Source organism: Pezoporus wallicus, unplaced genomic scaffold (genome assembly GCF_028554395.1).
Source record: "Pezoporus wallicus isolate ANWC-B61680 ecotype Strahan unplaced genomic scaffold, APGP_CSIRO_Pwel_v1 contig_2025, whole genome shotgun sequence".
NCBI lineage: Eukaryota > Metazoa > Chordata > Aves > Psittaciformes > Psittacidae > Pezoporus > Pezoporus wallicus.
In genome coordinates, this window is record NW_026640253.1 from 4463770 (window position 1) to 4488232 (window position 24463).

At 37.6% G+C, this 24463-nt stretch overlaps 1 long non-coding RNA gene across 1 annotated transcript in view; it reads left to right on the top strand.

Moving 5' to 3' along the window:
• The first annotated feature begins 5974 nt into the window (after positions 1-5974).
• LOC130603989 (uncharacterized) overlaps positions 5975-24463 on the top strand; it is a 54683-nt gene continuing 36194 nt past the window's right edge. The window contains exons 1-2 of the long non-coding RNA XR_008973337.1: positions 5975-6228; positions 6674-6839. This is a non-coding gene — a long non-coding RNA (uncharacterized LOC130603989). The remainder of the gene's footprint in view (positions 6229-6673; positions 6840-24463) is intronic.

Sequence of the window (24463 nt, forward strand, 5' to 3'; positions counted from 1 at the left end):
TTACTGATGAAAATAAATCTATTTTCTGTACCTCACAGTAATTGTTGTGCTTGTGTTCTAGCAGAAAGTTTGGACACTTGCATCCTTTCTCAAAGAGAAAGTGTGCTGTTTTACAAACCTTGAAGCTGATAAATACTACCAGTGTTGTACCCGAGTTCCTTTAGGACTGGTGGCAATATGCTTATTAGGATCTCAGTATTGCTTGTACTATTGTTTTCAGTCAGATAGGTTACTTTTCTCATGACAGTCTGTTACAAGTCAGACTCTTAAATGTATTAACCAGCAGAGGCAATGTTATGTCATTAGTTTTCTGGGGAAATTTAGCTTAGTTCCCCAACCAGACCCTTTTTTCAGCATCAAAAATGCACAGCAAATTTTATTAGAAAGATTTATGTCCTTTGAGTTGTTACTCTGTTTACAGACATTCATAACATAATTAAATCAGATTCATGATGCTTGTCAGAAATGACAAAAGTAATTAGTTCTGAAATTTGGACTATGAGGCTTTATACGGAATATTTACCTTCAGGGGATTATATCTCAAAAACATTTTGGGTCATCATTTATTGTGTCTTGAGTCTAATAACGTGCCAGGTTTTGTAAGGTTTCAATTATGATGTTTGAGTTATGTGGGAAGCAAATAAAAAAAATAATAGTTCCATGTTTATTGTATTAATTTCAGTCAACAGAGAATGAACACTTGCAGAACTTGCATACTGAAATGTTTCTAAGACCATTTGTGTATGCACTATGCTCATTTTCCAGGTACTAAGTTTACAGTAATGCTTGAAATATGTGGCTGAAAAGATGAGGTCTTTCATAAGCAAAAATGTGAAGCTGTAATTTAAACAACTTGCTTTGGACACTGCTGTTTTCTATAAGCACATCTCAGAACAAGACAGAAGCCCCATGCTGGTGTTCGGTAATTGTTCCTCTCACAGTTGAGCTTCCCAGTTACAGAAGTGGAACTGGTATTTTCTCCCTGTTTGGGCTTTCATCTGGTGTTCAAATTGCCTTGTTGAGGGATGGCATATCCACTTTGAGGGCAGTTATATCACATTAAGTGGTTTAGGACACTTCATGCTCTTCATTGGGAACACCAGGTGTTTTTCATGTGTGTTGCAAAATGGTTGCAGCATGCATCTGCCCTGAAAATTCCTGCAGATGCTCCATCTCCTCTCTCAAGTCTGGTTTAAGAAGCAGCTTGGTACTTTTCTATCTCTTCTAAGAAAATTTTCTAAGAGGTAACTGATGTACTTTTTCAAGCACCAAAGTGGTAACCTGTGTTTTTCTATTCCTGAAGACTTGGAATATGTCTGTCTATATTATGATGTATAATATTGAAGATCTAGATCCACAAAGCATTAGTAGTCTTGGAAGATTCTTGTAACTCTGATTAAGAAACATGCTACTAAAATGACAGCAAACTTCTCAAAAGCATGAGAAAATCTCCTGTTCTAAAAGCTATATGAAAAGATTTTTATCAGCTTTATCCTAACTTCCTAAGTTAGGAAAGCTTAGTCTAATATGTCAATCAACTGACATATTCTGACCGTTAAGTTTGAATAATTCACTGTTATTTGCTTGTCTTAGCCTTTTTCTTTCCTTTTTATTCTAGACCTTCTGCATATTACCAATTTCTGTGCTTTTATATTAATAACAGTTGATGTTAAATTCTGATAGATTGTGAAAGCTGATTTATTGCATTTATGGAACAATAATTTAACATACAGACATCTCAAAGTTAAACTGAGTCTCTACATCTCATGTTTGCTTATGGGTAGAAACTTTGAGCTGTGTTCTGCTGCCTGAATAGGTGACTTGAATCTGCTAAAACCACCATTTTTTATCATTTCTTGTACAGTTGTTAGTAATGGTTGTCATCGTTACACTGGATTAACTGCTGACTGGGGGTGAATATGAAACTGTAGTTTTCAGTTTATGAACTAGTGATCACTTGTGAAGTAAACTGCCAGTGTGCAGCCTCTAAATCTTTCAGAACAGCCAAAGTTGAAAATGTCTGGCCTTAGGTTCTTAAATCTTGCATGTCTGCAACATTTGTTATTTAGGGAAACATTTTATAATGAGGATGACAGGAAAATGTAAAACTAAATAAGTAACTCTGAGGTGAATTTGATCGGTAATACAGTTGAATAAGTATGTCTGTGATTGCTTGTCCTTCTAAAAAGAATGTTCTAAAGTACCATTTATTGTATTAAACTGCAGCACAGTTCATGAACTCCAGATCACAAATATTCTCATGTGAGAAACATGGTGTGGCTCCATTCTGAAGTCAGAATATACTTTACAATCAGAAAAGAAAGGAACTTCATTTAAATTATTCCAAAGATAACATAATAAATGAAGGGAAAGCTTGCAGACACTAAGAAATGTTTTCTAGCTTTATAGTAAATTAAGTGGACAAAGAGGAATTTATCACGGGTGATTTGGCTAGATGCTGTCTCTCTGGAGTATTACATTTTTTTTTTTAAATCAATGAAAACACATTAGAGGCCATGCATCAGCCATCCTGTTGTCTAGGGATATACGACCCAGAAGGCTTTCTAAACCTGAAGTATATGATTCTGTCTTTCAGTGACTAAGTCCATTTTCCCTTTGTTTCTCTAACTTTGCCCTGACAGTTTCTTTTCTGACACTGGAGTTTCACAACTGAAACAGTTGTGAAAAGCAAGCAGAGTTAGTGAGAGAGAATTCAATCCTAAATTTATTGTTATTGATTTTAAATGGACAGATATTTTTGTGTGAATACCATAGTAAATGTTCAGCCTTCAAAAATATTTGAACAGCAAGCCCTCATTTAGTGTTAAACCAAGACGGCTTCACATGGGGGAACCCACAGAATAATCTTATGTTGGTAATCACAGAGAGAATTCACATTGATTAAGGCCTTCAATAAAAACTGGATTCAGGCAAACCTACCTGAAGTTTCTTTTTTTGTGAAGAACAGTTATGTCCAGGGTACATACTCTAAGATCTTTGGTTGGGCAGTTCCAAGGTGAGAAAGTTAGGGGCTAAGACGAGAAAAGTCTGACAATGCCAGCATATTAAACTGCTGAAAGAGCTAAGACCATAACTGTGGCATCTGGAAGGAATTCCCCATGTGCTGCTTCTAAGTCTTTCTGTACAGGGTAAATAAAAACATGATGCTAGAAAATGTTCACTGTGTATCCCTGTTTTCAGTTAAGAAGAGCTAATGTAAGGATGTGAACCATGGTGAAGGTGTAACTGTATCGGCTACCACCATACTCAGCAGTTTCTGAAGTTGATAGGCCTTCTACAAAAGACTGAAGAGAATCATGATCTTATGCCTAAAGGCAAGTTGCAATTCACTTATACTTTGGAATATGTAGGCATATACCTGAGTATAAATTAGGTATTTTATCGTTCTTGGGGGGTATAAATTGATTGTGGCCCTGTAAACTAGGTTTTTTCTCTTGCTTTGGGCCAGCTGATGTGTCTGTAGTAACTGCATCAATTCTTGTAGGAACTCTAATGGCTGTTTGAATGGAAGAATGCTTTCTATGGAGTGAAGGGAAAAGCAAAAGTTGCAATGCTATTCCCTTGCCTACTGTAGATATGTAGTGCTGAACTAAGCATAGTCCATCCCATGAGATCATGTGAAAAATGACCAGAAGAAATCATTACTTTGACAACTCCACAGTGAGTGGGGAACATCTGACTTTCTGTAGCTTTTTGAGTTCAGTGAGTCAAATCCATGAGCAGTTGGCCTTTCTGTTGAGCTCTTACAAATTAAATGGAGCAACAGTCTATTTATGCTCTGAAGGCTTCCCGGTGTGTTTATAGGAAAAAAATATCTAACATGTGTGCCTCTGACTTTTAAGTATATACAAAGAAAAGTGACAGAAGCAAGATAATGGAATTTGTATATCTCCCTTCCTTTCCCAGTGGTCCTTTTCTGTATTTTAGGGCACCTAGAACTCTTTCTCTCTGTTAATGTGCCTATAGTTTTTGGTTGTTCTATTTTACCTAAGTGATGGAGGCTATTAACATTTTACAGTGAGAAGCAGATAATGCATAAGCAGGCAGCTGCAGTTTACAACAGAAAGCTCTCCTAAGCAGCTATCATTTCTTCATTATCTAAATGGTTGAATTTTTAAGTGGTGTGTGATACAGACGAAATACTGTGAAATGTGTTGCATACTGCCTGCCTTTTCCTGTCTGAAGAAATTGCCACTTGATATGTGCTTGAATCCTTTGTCATTCCTTCCTACCTGCAACACTCTTGCATGGAGAGGAAATTAAGGGGATGAGAACCCTTAATCTTCATTTAATAAAGTATTCTTCAGCCTTCTTCCAGGTGCCATTGTCCTAAGCCAAAAGACAGTTTCTATTCTGTTTGTTTTTAAACAATAAATAGACATGTTAAAAGTACTGTTGATTACTGTTGTGACTTTCACCTGATTTAGCCATTGGTTGTAATGGTCATTGTGGTCAATTTGTAAGCTGCGTTCCACAGTAGAATCATAGAATATCTCAAGTCAGAAGGGACCCATATGGATCAGTAGAATGGTGTAGTTCTGAATAGGAAGCCCAGAATATGTTTTAGGTTTTGTTAGTTTTCTGCTGCAGACCTGTGTTAAACTCATTAATGGGATACCTTCTCAGACACTGTCCCATGAATTAAGCTTGTATATTATTTTTGTCTCAGCATGCAGACTATAACTTTTATATCCAGGAATCCTGCAGCTAGGAAACTATTTCAGTTGTTTAATGATTCTTTGTCATGTGAGCACAGGTATTTTCAAAACAGATTAAAATAGTGATTGGATTTTGGACAAAATTTGAGTTTTTGCAGATATTTTTAAATGTTGTCAAGTAAAAATTAAACTTTAGTGACTGCAACCAAAGGAAGTAAGAATATGACTGAGCTAATTCCTCTCACTTCCTGCGCAGCTAAAATGTATCTTGGATTCTGCATGCATACCAATGCTACAGCAACAGGTATGATGTTGTATCACCAATAGGATGCCATAAAAAGTTTAGGGTTCAGAGTTTATAAGGCTGGTTCAGACTGTTTGAAAACAAGATCAGACTCCTGAGTACCCTGAGAATTACAAGTGACAGGACCTGTCCATTTGTAAACAAGACTTTTTTTAGGAACAGAATAAGGTCTGCTGGGCGTGGCTGAGGGAATCACCTTGAATTGTAGACATGGAGAAATCTCCATTGTGACTAAGAGAATGCTGCAGCCTTAATCCTGAAGAAAACCAGAAAGGCTTTCTGTGGTTTACTCCTAGGGATTGTACTGATGGCACTTAATGTGTTGCAGCCTCTCATGTTGACAGTTACATCCACCTTTCGCACAGCAGTTTAAAAGTTAAAGCACATCACAGGATGCCTGTTTTTGTGTAAAATCCTGCAGAGATGTGAACTGAAGAATTCATCAGCAGAAATAGTGTATTCTGACTGGTCAGGCTTCTGTACTTGCCAGATCTGCTGCCAGAGACGTGGTAGAGATCATTCTTGGACCTGGTCCAGCTTGGTGATTGCTGTAAAAGGACACCCGGATGTATTAGCAAGTCCTCTGATGTTTTCCCTCGTGTACGCAGCAAAACTCTATTTCAAGACAAATCATGCATCATATGGGATGCTCTTCTTTTTTACTTTTTGGTAGCTGTTTGCAAGCGAATAAATGACTTAATAGAATGAGATTCAGGGACAAAAGCATCAGAGACCTTGTCACTCTAGTCGTTTCCTCTCATTGGAGTTACAGAAAGTGGTATTCATACAGGATCTAATTATACTTGTTTATAGTTTAATATGTTTAGCTGTCTAATTTTTGACAATATTGTCTATGCAAGTATATTTATTTAATAAAAAAAACAACATTGGAGATGAAGAAGGCTCTTAATAGTGTTGTTCACACCTTCAGGGTAAGGGGCTGAGATATTTACACCAGTTAATCTTTCACTAACTGTTCAACAGTGTGAAAATAGGCATACAGCTGTCTAAAAAGAAATTATTTTCTCCATTTACTATTCTCAAAGTAAATGAGTTGCTTTGTCAGTGAATGTGGGTTCATCTGAAATTTACATGCAGGGACCTTTTTTGCATAAAGCAGGCAAAATCCTGAATTACTAATGGTTTTCTCATTTCTTTCAGTGGTTGGCTATCCTGGAAGGAAGGAAACTAAAGTTTATTCCACAGGCACTCTCTCTTTATTGCTGTAATGGGAACATTGCACTGGTAATTACAGCTTTACTAATTGCACTTACTCATTTGTTTAATCCTCATAAAAAGAATATTATTTAAGCTTGGTTTGCTGTTTGACACTGTAGTGAAATTATGAATTTTAAGTAGGAAAGAGGTCAAGTCTGTTTGTGTGATCTTTTCCCTGATTCTTTATTAGGTTCTCAGAAGGCTCCTTCTGAAAAAGGCACAGTCAATTTTGTATAATTCAAACACGCTACAGGCTTTTGTACAATACAGATACTCACATCGCAGGAAAAAATGTAGAAGGATTTCTAGCCCAACTACTGGTCGCAACTTGCTATCACAGTTGTTTTGTTGCTTTGTTAATAAATTCCTTAATGTCTTTCTGTCAATTCTGATAACTGTAGATGACTGCTCGATTTTGTTCTGCTTAGTGTTTTATTTTTTAAAGTAAGAAATGGGCTTGTTCTCTTCACAGAGAATATAGAGACAGATAGAAAATTCATCTGGAGGAACAAGATACTCTCTTCATTGGTTTAAGCAGGGCTTGGATCAGACTTGTTACAAACAAACCTCAGAATCTGAACATATCACCAAACTAATCCCAATTCTAGATTGTCAGCTGACTCCTGTAGTTTTCTGAGGTGAGTTAACTTGTTTTACTCATGAAGTATTGAAGGTTGAACAAAGTCCTATTAATAGCTTTAGGTCTGTGAATACACTTGTGATTTATTTAAATGTTTTACTGTGTGCAAAATCAGAATGGTTGACGGAGGACAACACAAAGGGCAAATAATTCTACAATGTCATGACTAATTGCATAGAGTTCAGTGAATTTTAGTATTTATTAAACATGCAAACTAAATTTACCCAGCAAAGTTTTTATGTTCTGTAAAAGTCACCATTTAGCACATATGCAAAGGCAGGAAGGGTTCCATTCATGTAACACTGTCCATAGAAATCAGGTAACTGTTTCTACATATTGCCAACGTTATTAATGTGAGGTCTTTGATTAACTGTGACAGAAATTGATGCTGAGTCTGCAGTTAACTCCTGAATATCCACTGAGCATAAGAATTTTCAAAGATGGTAACTGCACATCCACTTCTGTGGTAACTTTTTAAGAAGCTTCCCTTGGTATTTTAAAGTAGATGAAACTTTTTAAAGGACAGTTCTTTTTTTCTGGAGTTAACATGACCTTGTAACATCATGGGCTGAATCCTCTATAGGAGTGAACTGGTGATACTGTTGAAATTGGTGTGAGTATGCTAAAGCATAGCATCTGAGACTGCAAGATCTGACATTTGAAATTCCTATGGCACTGTCTGTACTCTGTTTACTCCCTGTGGAAAAAAAACAAAGTGCTTTATTGATGAAGGAAATTCTGAAAATAAAAATAACCCATACCTCTTGATTGCTATGGATGGACAGTATCAGTAGATGAACATCAGTCTCCTCAGCTAATGAAAGAAGACAAGTGTATGGTTCATTATTTAATGAAGCTCAGTAGTCTTTATCAATAACTTTTGAGGCTGTTTCTCAAGCAGCTTGAACTCATCCATTGAGTTGTATCATAATAGATAGGTAGACTCCTGTTTTCTCACTGGGAAAGTTGCATCTTAAGGAATAACCACTGGATTGCTTGCTTCCTGCTAGTCGTAATTCACATCTTCCCACTGTTTTGCATACTTGGGTATGGCAGTTATCTAATTGTCTGTTTTAAAATGGAGTGTTTTTATTATGCTTCATATATTAATGGAAATATTTCTTTTACTGGCATTTGAGAATGTTCTCCCTTTTCTTTTTTTGTAAATGATTTATCAACTCTGTTAGTACTTGCATGGTCTTTATTATGTCTCCCAAAAGATTTTTCCAGAACTCTCTTCTGTTTAAGGACAACAAGAAAAAGATGAATAAAGCTTGATATTTGACCAGGAATTTACTTTCAAGTCTCTAAAGCAATATATGGTAGCCACTGGCACATCCTTAATAGTCTCTGAGGAAAAACAAAGCTGATTTAAGTTGGGTATGCATTTAGTATCTTGTAGTAGGCACTGAAATGTGTAGCCTCAGGAAACCAGCCAAGTACTTTTCCTATGAAATCTTCAGAATATGTGACAGCAGGGCTTAGACTTGACAGTACTCCACCCAGCTTTGAGGCTTGCTTGACCCTCAGAACTTTCTAACTCTTACTGGCTTATGTGTCTTTGGGTCTTAATTTGTTACAACTTTCAGTTTAACTCTATAATTGACCTCATTTTAACTCCTTCATGGTTGCTGTACATAGGTTTTGCCATCACAAGGAAATACTATAAGCAGTCATGCTCAAGGGTCCTTCTGCTTATGGAGAGACCTGAATCTGTGAAGTATTATAAAACCGAGCAGAAATGCATTGCTGTTTTCTGAAGATTTATCAAGTAACATAATTGCTCTGGCATGTACTTTCTACTGGCCCATATTTCTTCTTGTGGGATAATTTCTCACTTTTTACTAGGAGAAAGCTAAAGCAGTTACTTGTTAAACCTCATAGAAGGTATTGGTGTCAGAGCAATACTAAAATTTTGGATGACTTGTCACTCAGATTGACAAGTGCCACTTCTCACAGAAATTAGACTGAAAGTTGGGCTGAGTATGCTGCCAAAATGGAACAGCCTCTGTCTCTGATGGCACTGTCTATGATGATGGGTGCTGGATTAAGAACTGCAGGTCACTAGGGGTGAGTGATGTGAGCTAGAGGGGCTCTTTTGTGTGCGAATTTGCATTGTGCCTATACAAGGGCATTTTGTTGTTGTGGGGCTCTCAACATAGTTTTGGTAACAATAAGAAAGAGAGAAAGGGAAGGGGATTCAGAGAACAGAGATCTGATAGAGTATAGCGAAGCTAACAGAATATAATGGGATCATTTCCATATATAGGATACATGACTTCTGAAGGACAAGTGAGGAATGCCCTTAACTCAGTCTGGCTTATCAGTCATTCAAAAAACCATTGCTACTAGTTATAACCAGTCAGCAATGTGAGGAAATGTTTTTTTTTTTGCATTGTAGAGTTGTCTTGTGTCTCCATATATGACTGTCTTCCTATTACTGTTGTTTTGTTTTTTACATTTTTTTTGTCTTCAGTATTTTCCACAATCCTGCTGCATTATGTTCCATTTTCTTATTCTCATCCCCTCTTCTCAGCTCATCTCCATTCAGCTCATAATTTAATCTGGCGTACTCCCTCTTCCCTGATAGTCTTCGTCCGGTTTCCTCCATGGCTATTCTTTTTCAGTCTTGGACTTCTGTGCTTTTTCTACATGCTTTAGAAAGAAAGAAACTCGTGCTTCCTGGATGTGTCTCAGTATGAATTTTAAGTTGATAGCATCCTTTTGAACACCATTTCAGATCTAGATGTACCAACTTTTTGTCTTGTGGTAGGGATTGTGAGTGCTGCAGAAGCTTTAGAACTAATTTCACACCTAAGCATTATTAAAAGTAACTCACCTAATGGGTCACCTCTCAGGAGGGATGAAACTAAAAGTAATGCAAGAAAGTAATCTGTGCAAGAAATGGGAAAGATCCAAGAGAATGAAAGTAATAGCTTCATTAAAAAAAACAAACCAACAAAAAAAAAAACCCAAACAAACAACAAAACAATTTCTACTTCAGTGTGTTTAATTTGTAAAAAAAAGCAGGTTAATGGTATTGTAGACAAAGGGATATTATTGGTTTATCTTTTAATTAAAGTCCTTGCTTTGAGTACAAAGCCACTAGATCAGAAAACACCAGAATCTTCATTCTTTATTCACACAACAGAAACATCATCACAGCAGTTTTCTGTTTCTCATGTCCCTAGTATTCCTTAACACAAGGCTTAAGAAACTTGTTTCTCATGAGAGAGAACTGGAATCCACTCAAAACAACAGTCTGATAAGCTCTGGACTTAAGCTCTTAAAAGGAAAAAAAAACAAACCAAAACAAAACACCACCAACAAACAAAACCAATCAAACAAACCCCCCACAAAACCCAAACAAAAACTAAACCAAAACCTCAGTACTGTTTGTGCACCAGAAGACAAAACTAGTGGTTTAGCTTTGCTTATCTGCTGAGCTACAGCCAGGAAAGAGAAAAAAAAGGAGTACTTTCTAGACAGTCAATGATTACGTGAACAAATATCAGAAGGAGAAGGGAAGATTAAGTCTGCTTCTCATCTTTTACATTGATGATGCTTTCTGTCAAAGCTGTTGTAAGAAGTTCCTGATGGTATAGGTTTAGTTATCAGGTATATAGCTGTGGTTATATGTGGCTGAGGCACCTGTAGCTACAGCAAGCTGAGTAGACAACTGGGCTTTTATAAAACATAAATGTTTGTGCCGGTGTGCATACACATGGATGAATGCATAGGGGAACAAATATTCTTTAAAGTAAATGCATTTCAAGTCCACTCTGGTAATGCTGTCCTACCAAATTAATTTTTTACCCATATGACTGAAATGAAAACATTTTAATAATTCTCATAAAAATCTCACCTTTTAGGAATGGACACTGAGAATATAGAGAAGGTTGAAATTACATAGTGATACTCTATTAAGATTGCAGCATCTGCTGTACCCAAACCAAGCCATTCTAAAACTGAATAACAACAAAAAACCTTGTCAAAATGTTTTCACTACATGAAAAAAAAATGATGCAGAAGGGTTCATACTACTGGTTTCAGTATTTCAAAGGAGCTTTTAGGCATTTTGATGTATATCTTTGGCATTTATTTATATTTAGGTGTTGATGGCAAGAAATGTGTATTTGTATAATTTGCTGTGGTACCAATGAATTGGGATTTCACATCTGACTCCTTCGCTGAATCAAATCTTTGGAAGTAGTTTATCTTTTCTAAAATGTTAGCAAATGCTGACTTTGTGCTAATGAAAGCTAGATGTTTGATTAACAGGTTTTCAAATAGAAAAGTTAACACACTTTTGGCTTTACTGAGGCATAAAGTTGGATCTAACTTATTATAACTGCAGTATAAGGTCAGAGAAATTTTTTTAGCTGCCCTTGTGTTTTAGTTACTCTGAGGATGATCTATTTCCATTCAATAAAGCAGGCTAGTATTGTGGAGGAAAAATAAATATCCATATATGAGTGAGATTAATTATAGGTTGTAAACGTAGAGCAGCTGGTCTGAGTGTTCTCTTCGCTTATACTGAAAATGTCTTTTCCCATACTGATAGAGCATCAGCATCTCTAATATCCAGTTAGTGTTCTCCATCTTTTCTGCTTTGTTTTTCTGGGTATCTGTGTACCTTTATGTGTGAGCAGCTTGACTACATTTTTTAATGAGACTACTAGGAGGCAGACCGGAGAAGTGGAACTTTTTAACAAACATTTATTTAATAAACTCTTGGGAACTGAGTCTATTATAAAAGCTTTTGTTATTGACATGGTTTAATGTTGCTTTTAATATTTTAAGAAGTATCTCTGCATTAGAGATGCACCAGAGTAACACTGAAAAGATTTTTATATAGTCAATCATTTATGGAATATGTTCAACTTTTTATTAAAAACTCAGATTTTATTGTAGAATAAAAATGTCTTTATTGTGTTTGTCTATACCTACTGTGACAAACTCTAAGAATCCTTAAAAGATTTAGATCAGCATATTCTTCTGAGATATAAATGAACTTCCTATTCTGAAAGATAAGCAGGTTCATATTGTTTGAAATGTTGGAGTTTTTTCTACTTTGCAGAAACTTAAAGGTGTTTATACAGATGGAGCAGTTATGCTAGGATAAGCCTGTCTTCTGAAATTCTTGGTATTTTATCCTGTTCTACAGAAATGGAAGTTTTCTCCTTTCACATTGAATACACCAGCCTGCAGGCATGTGGTCTCTGCATGGCTTGTTCCTCAAGTAGTGTAGTCAGTGTTGCCTGTCCCAAAGGGTGTGTGAGGAGACGGCAGTGAGGGCTGTCTAAAACTGATGAGAGACAGGAAAAAGAGGGTAAAAATTCTTATAGATCTGTTCCCTTCCATTCTCCTTTCCCCCTGTCTCCAACAATGCACATTAGGACACTTTATCATTAAGAAATGTTGACTGTTTAAAGTTGCGTTTCCCAGTACACTGGGGCTATTTTCTTTTTCCCAGAACACACAGTGATTTTAAGAACTTTCTGTGTTTTTAGATAAGCAGTGAGGAACTGAAGTCTCAGTGGATAGTGGCATCCAGGCTTTTTAGTTCACTGTCCTGTAAAGTACCATAGTTCAAAACTGTCTTTTATGCTGGTAGCAGTCATGGTGTCAGCATTTGAGATAATTCTAAAGAGAAACTTCCTTTGGGTGTCACGGTTGTTGGCTCTTCTGCTTCCAAAACTTGGACTAGTATTTTGGAGACATACCAGGCAATTTGGAGACTTTGACAGATGGACTTGGGTGATTTTAGTGGGAGCAGTCAGGAGTTCTGCTGTCACCCTTCTGCATTCCAGCCCTTGCCAGAAGTTCCTGCCCTGGAAGTGTGAGCTGTGCCAGCACTTCTGCCACTCTCATTCACAGCTTAGCTTTTCAGTTGATACTAAGCTGGTACTAGCATGCTATGTGGAGAACTTGGGAAGCAGGGCTGCATGGGGGCAGTAATTTCCTGCAAAGTGGTGAGGGACGGACACCTGGGAACCTAATGTCTTTTTACTTTAGTTGCTTAGCTGGAAAGGTCTTTGCAAAATATTTAGCCAAGTAACAATGTATCATAGTGTTTCTGAAGTTTTCACTATCGTTGTTTTATGTGTTAATAAGGGGGAAGGGGAGAGGAGAAGAAAAAAGGATTGGAATAGGGCAGAAAACTACTGATGAGGACAAATGATGCTGACAAAGTGATGTAATTGCACTTTGCTAAGTGACATTTATGAATATCTGCAGGAAATCTCAGAAGTGTTTGAACCAGATGTGTTTCAGTTCTGGTGATCTGTTATAAAAAGATCAAATACCCTGTGGTCTATATCTAATAATAAGCTGACTTCCAAATTATGCAACATGTATTTTTGATATATATAGATATATATAGATATATAGATATATAGAGACTGAGAGATTTTTATTCTGAATTTCGGATTTCTAGTATCTTTGGATTTCTTCCTATCCTTGTCTAATTCATGTTGTATCTTTCCACCATAGAGACTTGTTCCCTATTAAAGAAGATACGAGACCCAGAAGGATGCAGATACGCTTAGCTCCTCGGGGAGGATGAAATAAGAGCAAGATAAGAGGAAAGACTTCTTTATCGAAGTAAGTAACAGCCAGACTCACATTAAGAATTGGAAATTATTTTCTAGAAACTTGCTTCTGTGAGCTTTTGACAGTCTGGACTCATCAGTTCCCTGCTTATGGCTAGTAATGGCAGCAGAAGTTTTAGAATAATTAGTATGAATGAAATGAAGAAAGTTCCCAACAAATTAGAAGAGAAAAACGAAAAGGCACATGTTCCTTCTCAGCCTGCATTTATTATTATTTTTCTTGGGATAACATTTCCATTTTATTTCATGGTAACATGAATTCTCCTTTCTTCTCATTACAATTTATTGTTAAACCTAAAGTTATAGCTACACTTTTTTTAAATGCCTCTGGACAACTCTTACAGATTTCAATGTGAATCAAATATAATTATTGTTGAATTCAGTCTGTGGGAGCAGATACGTTTTTATAATATGTGCTTTACTGATGATACAAACTTGATTTTTTTTCAGTGCTAATTGTAGTTGACCATGGCTAGTTGGTCAAAAGGAGTAGTCTTTCTCACCATTTTCAAGAATTGGAATCTATTCCTTATTTGCTAAGTGATGTCGATTACAAGTGTTAAGTCTGCAATATGATCTTATGTGCAGTAAATGTTGTACAAGCGAAACAGAAAGCTATTGAAAAGATTTTATGAAAGCCCTGAATTTAGTTTCTATGTTCTGAGGCATTCCTAGTTTCTGGGATGCATTTAAAACCAGTATTTATCTTCCCCCTTCTGTGGCAAAGTCTGTATATGACATGGGAAGTGTGCATTTCTTTCACAGTCATAACAGCAGGAAGCAATTTACATATTGTTCCTGCTAGGGTGTTCACTATTATTTTGGCAATGTAAAGGAATCATCTGGTTATGTGTGGCTTTATTGATAAAGATGGAACTTGTGCTTACCTGCGCACTGAGAATAATACACGGAAGAAAATGTAGGTGTATGAAGTGCACATCTGGAGGAGTAAGCACTGATATTTGCCACTGCTTGCTTAACAGTGTAGCATTCAAAGAAGCATTATTTATGTTTAAACTTTGCTAATGCTACAAATGGATTTGCTGCTTTACCCAAGAAAGCAGTCCAGCCATAACGGCTGACTCATTTCTTCACAAACTGAAACTCCTAATAATTCTATTTTTTATGCTTTTCCCTAAGCTCTTTAAAGTTGATCCATTTCCACTATGTGATCAGGTACGTAGAATGGTGCATAACTGAAACTGTAGCTGAAAGTTTAGAACTGAACCAGTTTATACATTTTCAAAAGCTGTATATATTTACTATTTTCTGTTGACTTGTGAATCATTGGTCCTCATGCACTTCTGAGAAGCTGAATACCGGCTTCTAATTTCATAGAATCACTGTAGATCAGCCTACGTACAGGGGGATGCTCACTGCCCTAGTTCTGCTGACCACACGATGTCTGTTACGAGTCAGGATACTGTTGGTCTTTTTGTCCACCTGGCCACACTGCTGGCTCTGCACTCAGCCGCCTATCGACCAGCTAGCTCCCCAGGTCCCTTTTGTGTATCCTATAGCTTCCTCCCTGCATACATAGCTGCTTTGGGGAAAGGGAGCCAGACAAATGCAATATTTTTGTTTCCTTTTGGGACTCTACAATCCCAAAAGATAATTTTTTTTTTTTTTTTTTATTTTTAAGATATTTAATTAGAAATTTAAGACATTTAGTTAGAAAAAGAAAAAAATAAGTATCTTGGTTCATACTTTACAACTGTGCCAGAAGTCTGACAGTAAAACGATTTAATGTACTTACAGCAGGCCTGTGTATTTTAATTGAGTGTTCAGCAGTTGAAAATAAAGAGTGGAAAGCAGCAATAAGGCGAGGTTTAAATGCTGTAAGTTTAAATGGTAAAATTACTTAGAATCTTTTCCACACTGACTGAGAGTGTCAACCTTTTTAAAAATTGAACTGAAACTGGAATTCTGGGAGATTTGGGAGTACAACACTGAAGATTTTTGAACCAGAGCTTCAGTGATGACTCCTGGGGTGCTAAGAAGTAGCAACGTTTTCATTCTTTCTCCGTGTAACTTAAGAATACAGGAATGACGCTGTTGTGCCAGACTGGAAGTTCACGTGCATGAACATCTGGTGGTGCCAGGAGGGACTGAACGGTTATCGACGGCCATCAGCAGTCGTTTGCCGAGATGAGGAGCTCCGGCGAGGCCACCGAGAACACCAGGGCGTGGGGCTAACAGCGCCCGGGAGCCTGTTCCTGCCGTACCAACGTCACGGGGCAGCCGCAGGCACCGCCTGGGCCCTGAGCGGAGTCGCAGCGCCGCTGTGCGAGCCGTGACCGGCAGGGGGCGGCGGCAGCGGGGACAGCACTGCCCCCTGGCGGATAAAGCACTCCTCTGGGAGCAGCTCGCGAGCAGCGCGCGGCGCCTCAGGCGGCCATTGGCGCTCAGGGGCCAGGGTCCCGCCCGTGTGAGCGAGAGGGAGGCCCAGGGGGGCACCCCCTCAAGACGGAGCAGAGCCAACTAAGTCTTTCCCCTCTGCTGACCAGGGAGGACCTGGCTGCCCAGCCAGGGTCCCTCGTACCTATACAGCTGTCCGGGCGTCGGGCTGTGGTGGAAAACGCATGCTCGTTCTGAACTGAGAAAGAGCCGCATGTTGTAAACCCTGCTTATTCATGATGAAAAAAATGTGCTTTGGTCCTGTCTTAATTCTTATGGCTAGAAGACATCGATTCATGAAATGTTTTGTGATTTATAATAACAAATACTGAAGAATTTTACAGGTGCCTCAATCATATCCTAATGAAGAGAGTCCTTGGGAAGGACTGAAATTTTCTTAGTTACCTAAAGATATACACCGGTCATTCGTTTTTGTTAATGAATTTGGGGGATAATGGTGCCAGGCAGACACTTGTGGATTTATCATTCAGAATTCATCTCTGTCTCACCCTGTGTGTATTATGATTGCAATACTCCACTGTGTTTTGCATGTTAATGTTTATGTTGTAAAACAGACTCCTGGAAAGAGAATCTAGAACAAATGTGTCTTGTTAAAAATAGCTCTTCTTTGGGCAGTCAGGCCCCCAAAAAGTAAGAGTAAAAAGAAAGGAGGGAAAAAGTGGAAAAGACACATTCTGGGCCAGTAATACAATCATAGTGTGAAATGGAAATGAAAGCTAGCATTTTAACTGAAGTTCCATTTTGTTTTCTGTTTTCCTGCCTGCTGTTTTCAGCCTTATCATAAAAAAATATCAAACATGTGCCACCTCAGCTACTTTGCAACTGTGATAGTCTAGGGAGGGAGTCTTTTTGCAAGAGATAGCGAACAGATTGGTTTTGATGTATCACTGAATCGGGAATAATTCATTGAAGAGTGAACCTGTTGACTTTAAACGGTAAGTAGTATGTGTGATTTGGTGACCATTCTATTCTGTATCTCATGAAGGTCAGTAATACTGAATTGTTAATATCTGAAAACATATAAAGGACATAGACTTAAGTATATAGAATAGTACAAGCAGCATAGCATAAAACCAAAAAGCATCAAAGGGTTGTAACAGACTGTAACCTAGCTGCTGAAATATCCACAGTTACTTGCAAGAAACATCCCTCTGCCTAGGTTTACCCAATATGCAGTCTTAGGAGAGTACGGAACTTATGTCTCAGATGTACCAGCTCTAAATTCTTGTCACCTTTAGATTTTTGAAATAGATTTTGCCCTAAATGTCCTAACAATAATTATGCTCCACTACAGTTGGGTAAATTCGTGGATTCTCCCACCCAATAATTCAAAGTGGCATAGTCCCATCACCATCATTCATGAGTAACTTTTGCACACTGATTATTCAGATAGAGTAGATGACAACCTATCTAGACTGTTGAAATACACTGTCAAGTAGGAATGGGTCTTATCAATTTATGAACCTACTGTGCAGGGCTATAATCCATATTTTGGATTTTCAGGATCTCTCAGCTCTCTGCACTACTTTATCCTGGGAGTTCCTTTTAATCAAGAATTCCTTTTCTATGTTCAGTGCAATAATAAATGTTTCAGTTGGACTAGATAAGCAGGGCAGATATGTCTGGAGCCATATTTGATGGCGCTGTAGATAATACAGTTTTCACCAAAGTTTTCTTTGCTAAGATATTTTTATGTAAATACTTTAAAACAGGTTTTCTTTGTAAGAAAAGGCTAATAAGATTAGAAAGCTGGAATTCTGAGCATGCTTTATGTTTTGTTCTATCCCTCTTTCAAGATATTCACAGTAAGCTGTCTTGAGTCAACTGTCTACAACAAAATTTTGTCTTAGTTTTAAGATCTGTGGTAGTGTATGCAAACACATTATGAGCCCTCTGACTTCCAGTTGTCATGTTAAATCATTGTAGTAATTTAGTTCAAATCTCATTTTTGGAAGTGACACTGGCAATGACCGTGTATCCCATTGTCTTTTGCTGAGACTTGGAAGTCATCTGTAGCTATGTAAAAGCTGTGCAGTGGCATAGTGGCTGGCTTACCATTGTGGTTTAACCCCAGCTGGTAATTTGGCACCACACAGCTGCTCGCTCCTCACCCCACCACCCCTCTTTCTCTCCTCTCAAGTCAGGATGGGGATGAAAATTGAAAGAATGTGAAACCCATGGGTCAGATAAGAACAGTTTAATAACTAAAGTACAATAGACTACTACTATCAGTAATAATGATAAGGGAAATTACAAGGGGAGAGAATATAAAACTAAAAGAGGAAATTAAAAAAAAACCAAAAAACTAGTAAACACAAGTGCTGCACAGTACAGTTGCTCACCTCCCACTGATCGATACCCAGCCCAACCTGAGCAGCGATCTGGGCCTTCCGGGAAACTCCTCCCAGTTTATATACTGGGCATGATATGCTGTGGTATGGAATACTCCTTTGGCTAGTTTGGGTCAGGTGTCCTGTCTCTGCTGCCTCCAGGCTTCTTGTGACCCTCCTCACTGGCAGAGCATGAGAGACTGAAAAGTCCTTGACCAGGTAAAGTGCTACTGAACAACAACTAAACTGTTGGTGTGTTATCAGCATTATTCTCAGACTAAACCCTAGACACAGCAATTCACTAGCTACTAGGAAGAAAATTAACTCTATCTCAGCCACAACCAGGACACTTACAAAGCCATATGTGGTAAAGTGTCTAATTTTCATAAAATCTACAACAGTCAGCACCATGGTGTAGAGCTCTGTTAAATCCCCTTGCTGGTGTCTCTTGGTGAAGTCAGGGGGGTCAGGGGATGATGGAATAATTCTGCATAGTTGCAGGATATAAAGGTCTTGGGGTGCAATTTTTTCTGGTATTCATCTCACAGTGAACTACAGGCAAAATCATAATATGTATGGTTCAGCAGTAGGTGTAGGGAGAGCAGGATGCTTGCCCATGATGCTGGGATTTAGACGAAGTTCTGCCATGTGAAGATGAAGATTCACAGGAAACACCTAATGCTCTTGAAATATATTTAAAACAATGTTTGTGTCAATGGAAGTCATCTACCATTCTGAGTCCACATGGAGCAGAACTGTTTATCCTTACGTTAACCATTTGATCGATTAATTTCACAACTTTTTTTATTGTTTCTTTCTTTGCATTTAGTTTTGTTTCTTTGCTTTTCCTGGACAATCATAGGCTTTCTTGCCTATGAAATTCCAATATTAAGGTTTTTTTTTTAATGGGCAGAATTCTAAGGTTTTTCAGAGTAAAACAGCATCACATTAAGTAGATGCATCTTAAAAGAAAATTGCATACTTATTTTTGACTGTAGTTAATAACATGTGCTTTTCCTGCCCATGACAGAGGGATTGGACCTAGATGATCTTAAGGTCTTTTCCAACCCCAACCATTATATGATTCTATAAAGCCTGGTCAGGTTTTTGCATGCTAAATATGGGAGAGGAACAAGAATGAAAGGCAAAGGGATTTTATTTTAATTATACCAAAAATAGGTAAGATTTAGGCTTCTCTGTCTGAACTGTTTTCCATTCCTGTAACTGGAAGGCATATGGCTGGATGTATATCACAGCCTTCACCTAGGAATGATGTGAAGTATCTGTTAGCAAATAAGCTACATTTTATAGGGTAAGAGAAACTTAGTGATCTAACTTAAGCACTCATCTAAATGCTTGTAAAAATATGTGGCTTTTCCCTTTCTTTGTTTCCCAACTATTGTAATGGTTATTACCTGTTCTTACCTTTTTTTTTCTCCTTGCTTTTAGCTTGCTTAGACCCTTGTTGAGAGCGACTTCAGAACAGCCAACTGAACTTGAAGTGTTCCATTCTGTTGAGCAGTGGTTCCAAGTATGGTGTGACTATTTTCTTGAGATGACTGGCCTTGACGTTTCTTTCTTAGGACAACCAAATGGTAAGAGCTATCTCCACATAACTATGCAACTGATACATGAAATGGCTACTTTAGGGGTTGATAAAGAAGAAAATATCTTTTATTGTTAGCCAGGAAAGCTTTTTGTGTGTCTTAAGATGTATATGGAAGTACATAGTCAGACTCAGGGTTGCAGAATGATGTTTAAGAAGTAATTTGACTCAAAGGATAATTGGGATGAGAGAATTACTAGAGGACAAAGGATGGATTCACTAATGTTTTGACTTAAATCAGAAAATTAAATCCTAATTTATTTTCCAGTACTTAATTTTAAATCCAGTTATGATTTTGCTGGCAGAACTGCAGTGCCTTGAAAAATGTTGATTTAACAGACACTTTATGTCAATTTATCAATATTTGAAGGGAAACTGGACAGGTGAGCTAGAAGGTATGAAACTGAGCTAGTTGGCATGAAACAAGGATGTCAGGCTAGTTGGCTGGGAGGCTCTGTGATTATCTAGAACTCAGAGCTTCCTAACTAGCAGCTGTGCAGGCTGTCCAGTGCTGCAAGTTGTCTTGTGTGCTGGCTGCCTAGCTGCTAGGGGCGGTGTGGCTGCCCAGTTGCTTAGCAGAGAGGCTTATGAAAGAGATAATCTTTTTGTACCTAAAATTTTCCTGTCTGAGGGACTCTTTTCAATGTGGAACTAATAGGTGCATACTTAAATTGAAGTAAATCTATTTTAAAAGCTGATAGATTAAAGGCAAGTAAAAACCATAGGAATAGCATGAGAAAGAACTAGTTTCTTCAGTTAGAAATTCCTTCAGAAGGTATGATAAATTTTGCTTATTCTGGCAGTATGCTTTCCTGGTGTCATTAAACTTCCTGTGGCTAAGACCACAGTATTTTTAAAAGAACTGGAGTTGCTAAGAAAGATATTACACAAATGTATGACCAGTACCATTGAAATCAATATAATGAATCATAATCTCACAACATCTGCACATATATTAGTGCTTCCTTGTGTTAGAGTCAGGGAATTAAAATTAAGTAATGGGTGGAAGTGATGCAGAAAAAGAAGAAGTGATATGAATCTTTGCAAGATGAAAGCATATTGAATGCATAGGAAAGTCTTTGAAAAAGAAACACAGTATTTATGTTGGTCTTTGTATTATTTTGACCCACAAAAAAAGAAAAAAATAATTACATGGCTTGTAGTAAACATTTGGAAAAGGTAAAAGTAAAATTCTTTAAATACTGGCTAAAATTCCCTAATATTACATTAAAAATATGTAGTTAAAATTGAATGTGTTTTTCTCTTCTTTGTTAAATGTGAAATTGATGATATACGTCTGTTTTTTAATATGCATGTGTGTATGTATATGCTCTTTCTGCTGGAATAGCTTTCAAAGAAAATTGAGCATGTTCTTGCTTAAATACCCAAATTAGATTCTATTTCCTTTCAGTTTGAAGAAATTAGTGCTGCTCTTGTAGTCATAGAAACTGCAAATAAGAACAGATTGTTGAATATAACCATGGGCAGAAATTCTGAATATTGATTAGTTTTATCAAGTTTCCACCTACATAGGAATCTTAAAAGAATATTTTCTAAAAAATCTTTGTTAGCAATGTATCAAATAAAGCAACAGCAATTTGGTTGTTACTTAATTCATAATGGTAGCAAATGTTAGGTCTTCAGTAGAAGGCTACTCTGCATTTGCTATCCGCCTTCCCTCCAGTGAATATTGAAATACATTATCTGATGTTAAGAAAAATCCCTCTGCTCTGTAACACTACTATTTTTGCATTACAAACCGAAGAAAGAAGTTGCAAGTACTCTTCTACAGTTAAATGAAAGCATGTTATGAGTATATAGCCTTATCTTAATAGCTGAAGTATAAAAGTTGGGTATTAAAACTATACATCCACATAGACTCTAAAAATGCATTGTCTGTCTGAATAATATGTAAGCAAGAATATATTAAATTTGTACTTCTAAATACTGCAGCTACAGACACAGACACTGATGAATTAATTGCATATGGAATTAGTAATCATATGATTGTGTGGAATTACCTGATCTGATTTACATGCTTGACTGTGAAGAATTATGCACATATGAATCAAGCTTAGTAAATAATTCATAGTTTATCCTATAGCTCTAACTAATTCAACATTGCTTTTCTTTTTTGCAATTTGTGTAGGAGTGCAGTATTCTCTTGAAATTAGCAGTCTTTCAATAACAATTATCAATATCTAAGAATAGGTTATGATTTGCAAACTTTTTGGTGCATAGTAACTATTATTCACACAATATTTAAATAGTGTTGGTTAGTTCTAATTGGTCACACAAACCTCCTTTTTCTGTTTTTCTCACCTGATTAAAATAATGCTTGGGTGTAGAGTACTAGTGTAAATACATGTTTTTAAAACAGGTTTTCTGCATATATTTAATATGCTCCCCTTGCCTCTAAATCACAGCCTTTGATGTCCTAGAGAGTCAAAATAATTGATAGTGGGAGGGAATCTGAAGATTAGCAGCTTGGTTATTTGCCATAGCAAATACCTACAGTGAAAATTAGTACTTGAAAAATGTCATCATGGGTTTAACAGTAGAATTTGGTTTCAGGTAAATAATTAGATACCAGCGAGGTTCATAATATTTTAGGGCAACTACTGCTATAAATTGGTCAGTTAATGATATTGCAGAAACTGAAGTGAATTTATTGATAGGGTATGGTGTTGACTACTGGGGCTTGTAATAAAAGAAAAATCTAAATGAGACAGTTCACTAACAAAGTGAAGGGAAGTGTGTTAAAGGCTCTTCCATATCTATTTTTGCTATGCTCTTCAGAACCTTTGGGTGAAACTAAAAGAACACTAAGTATTGTAAAGGATCCCATTTCTGTTTCAGAAGGCAGGAAGTGTAAAACTCTTCCTGTTGAGGAGCTCATTGCAGTATGGTACAGAGTCTTTGAACTTCTGAAAGCACTTGGAGGAATTCAGATTACTATATGGATCTGGCAGTGAAAGGCCCTTGAGACGTCTGATGCTTCCACACAGATGAAACAGTACAGGTGGTAGTTGCAACAAATGCCCAGACCCTTCTGGAGAAAAGGTAAAGTACCTGCACAAGGTGTGCCCAGGTTGAGAATCCGTTATGTTAGGTGGCCTAGTTGCAGGAAACAGTTAAAAGGCTGTGCAGTGTTAGAGGAGTTGAGATGTAGACAGATGATTTCAGAATCATGCTCCTGTAATGGATACCACAGATAAAGAGGCACCTTGGACTCTGGTGACACACAAAAGCAGGACTCTGCTTCAGTCTCCACCCTCCAGTAGCACAAGCAAAAACAGATATGAAGCTTTAGCAGCTGTAGACATCCATGAGCAAGGCCTGCAAAGAGAAACCATACTAGCAGCACACAGTGGATACTGTAAAAAGAATCAAGTGCTCGTAGTGGGTGACTGTTAAAGGGCACTGAGGTGCCCATCTGGCCTGACAGGGAGTCACGTGAGGTGTGCTCCCTCCCTGGGGTGAGATTCAGGGTGTTGCTGAGAGGGTGCCACAACTTTTCAAGAGCACAGACTACTATCCACTTCTGCTCTTTCATATGGGCATGAATGATACTGCAAGCCAGAACCTGGGCAGAAGCAGGGAAGACTATAAAGCCCTGAGGGTGCAAGTGAAGAATAGTGGTGCCCAAGTTTCTTCCATTTTACCAGTTAGAGGAAAAGAGCCTCCAGAAATACATATACAGTGCAAATTCTGGCTTCGCAGCTGCTGCCATCATGAGTTTTGGCTTTGATGACAACGAGACATTCTTTGACTCTAGCCTGTTAGGGAGGGATGGGATCCATCTGCCTAGAAGAGGCAAGGGAATCTTCAGCAGCAAGCTGGCCAACTTGGTGAGGGAGGCTTTAAAATGAAAGACTTGGGGACAGTACAAATAGTGAAGAGAGTAAAGACCTTTTTATTTTGTATCAAAGGATTGACAGCTTCAGTGTTCAGACAGAGCTCTAAATTCTAATAGAAGATTAATAAACATGCAAATGCTCAGTCTTAAATAGAAAGTTTGTAAGAACCTAATCCTTAGCTTATGTAATTGAATGCTTGTTTGAAATGACTAGTGATTTCCCACTTAATAAGTTGTCATGTTATAAGAGTTGTCAAATTCAGACCACTTATAGGCTGCTGCAATAGGAAGATATTTCAGCAAACTACAGGTTACATGCACATGCTTTTTTTGAGACAACCATTCTGAATATCAGGTGAAATAAAGTACGTTATAGAGATGCAAAATGCCATTTACTTATGGCATACAATATTTTTGAAACAGTGGGTGCCCACAGCTGTGACCTCACGTATTTCTCTTCTCAAGTACTGCAGGTCACTACATATTCTGCACAAGAAAAAACTGTGACTTTAGCAGTTGGTAGTGCTTTAGAACTACAGATGGCTTTCCACATGCTGCATTAAGTCGCACCAGTTCTCTGTGATGGTACATATTTATTATAATCTCATTTTTGCAGGTACAAAGGTTCAGTCACTCAGACAGAAAAAGGGAGAATGACCTAAACAAAATGAGAGTGAGACCTAGGTCACTGGACAGCAGCACTGAGTGTCAGTTTTCAATGCATTCTTTCTAGGATGATCCTCAGACCTATGTAAAATTGGGATGTCTCTTACACTATGAAAATCTTATGCATAG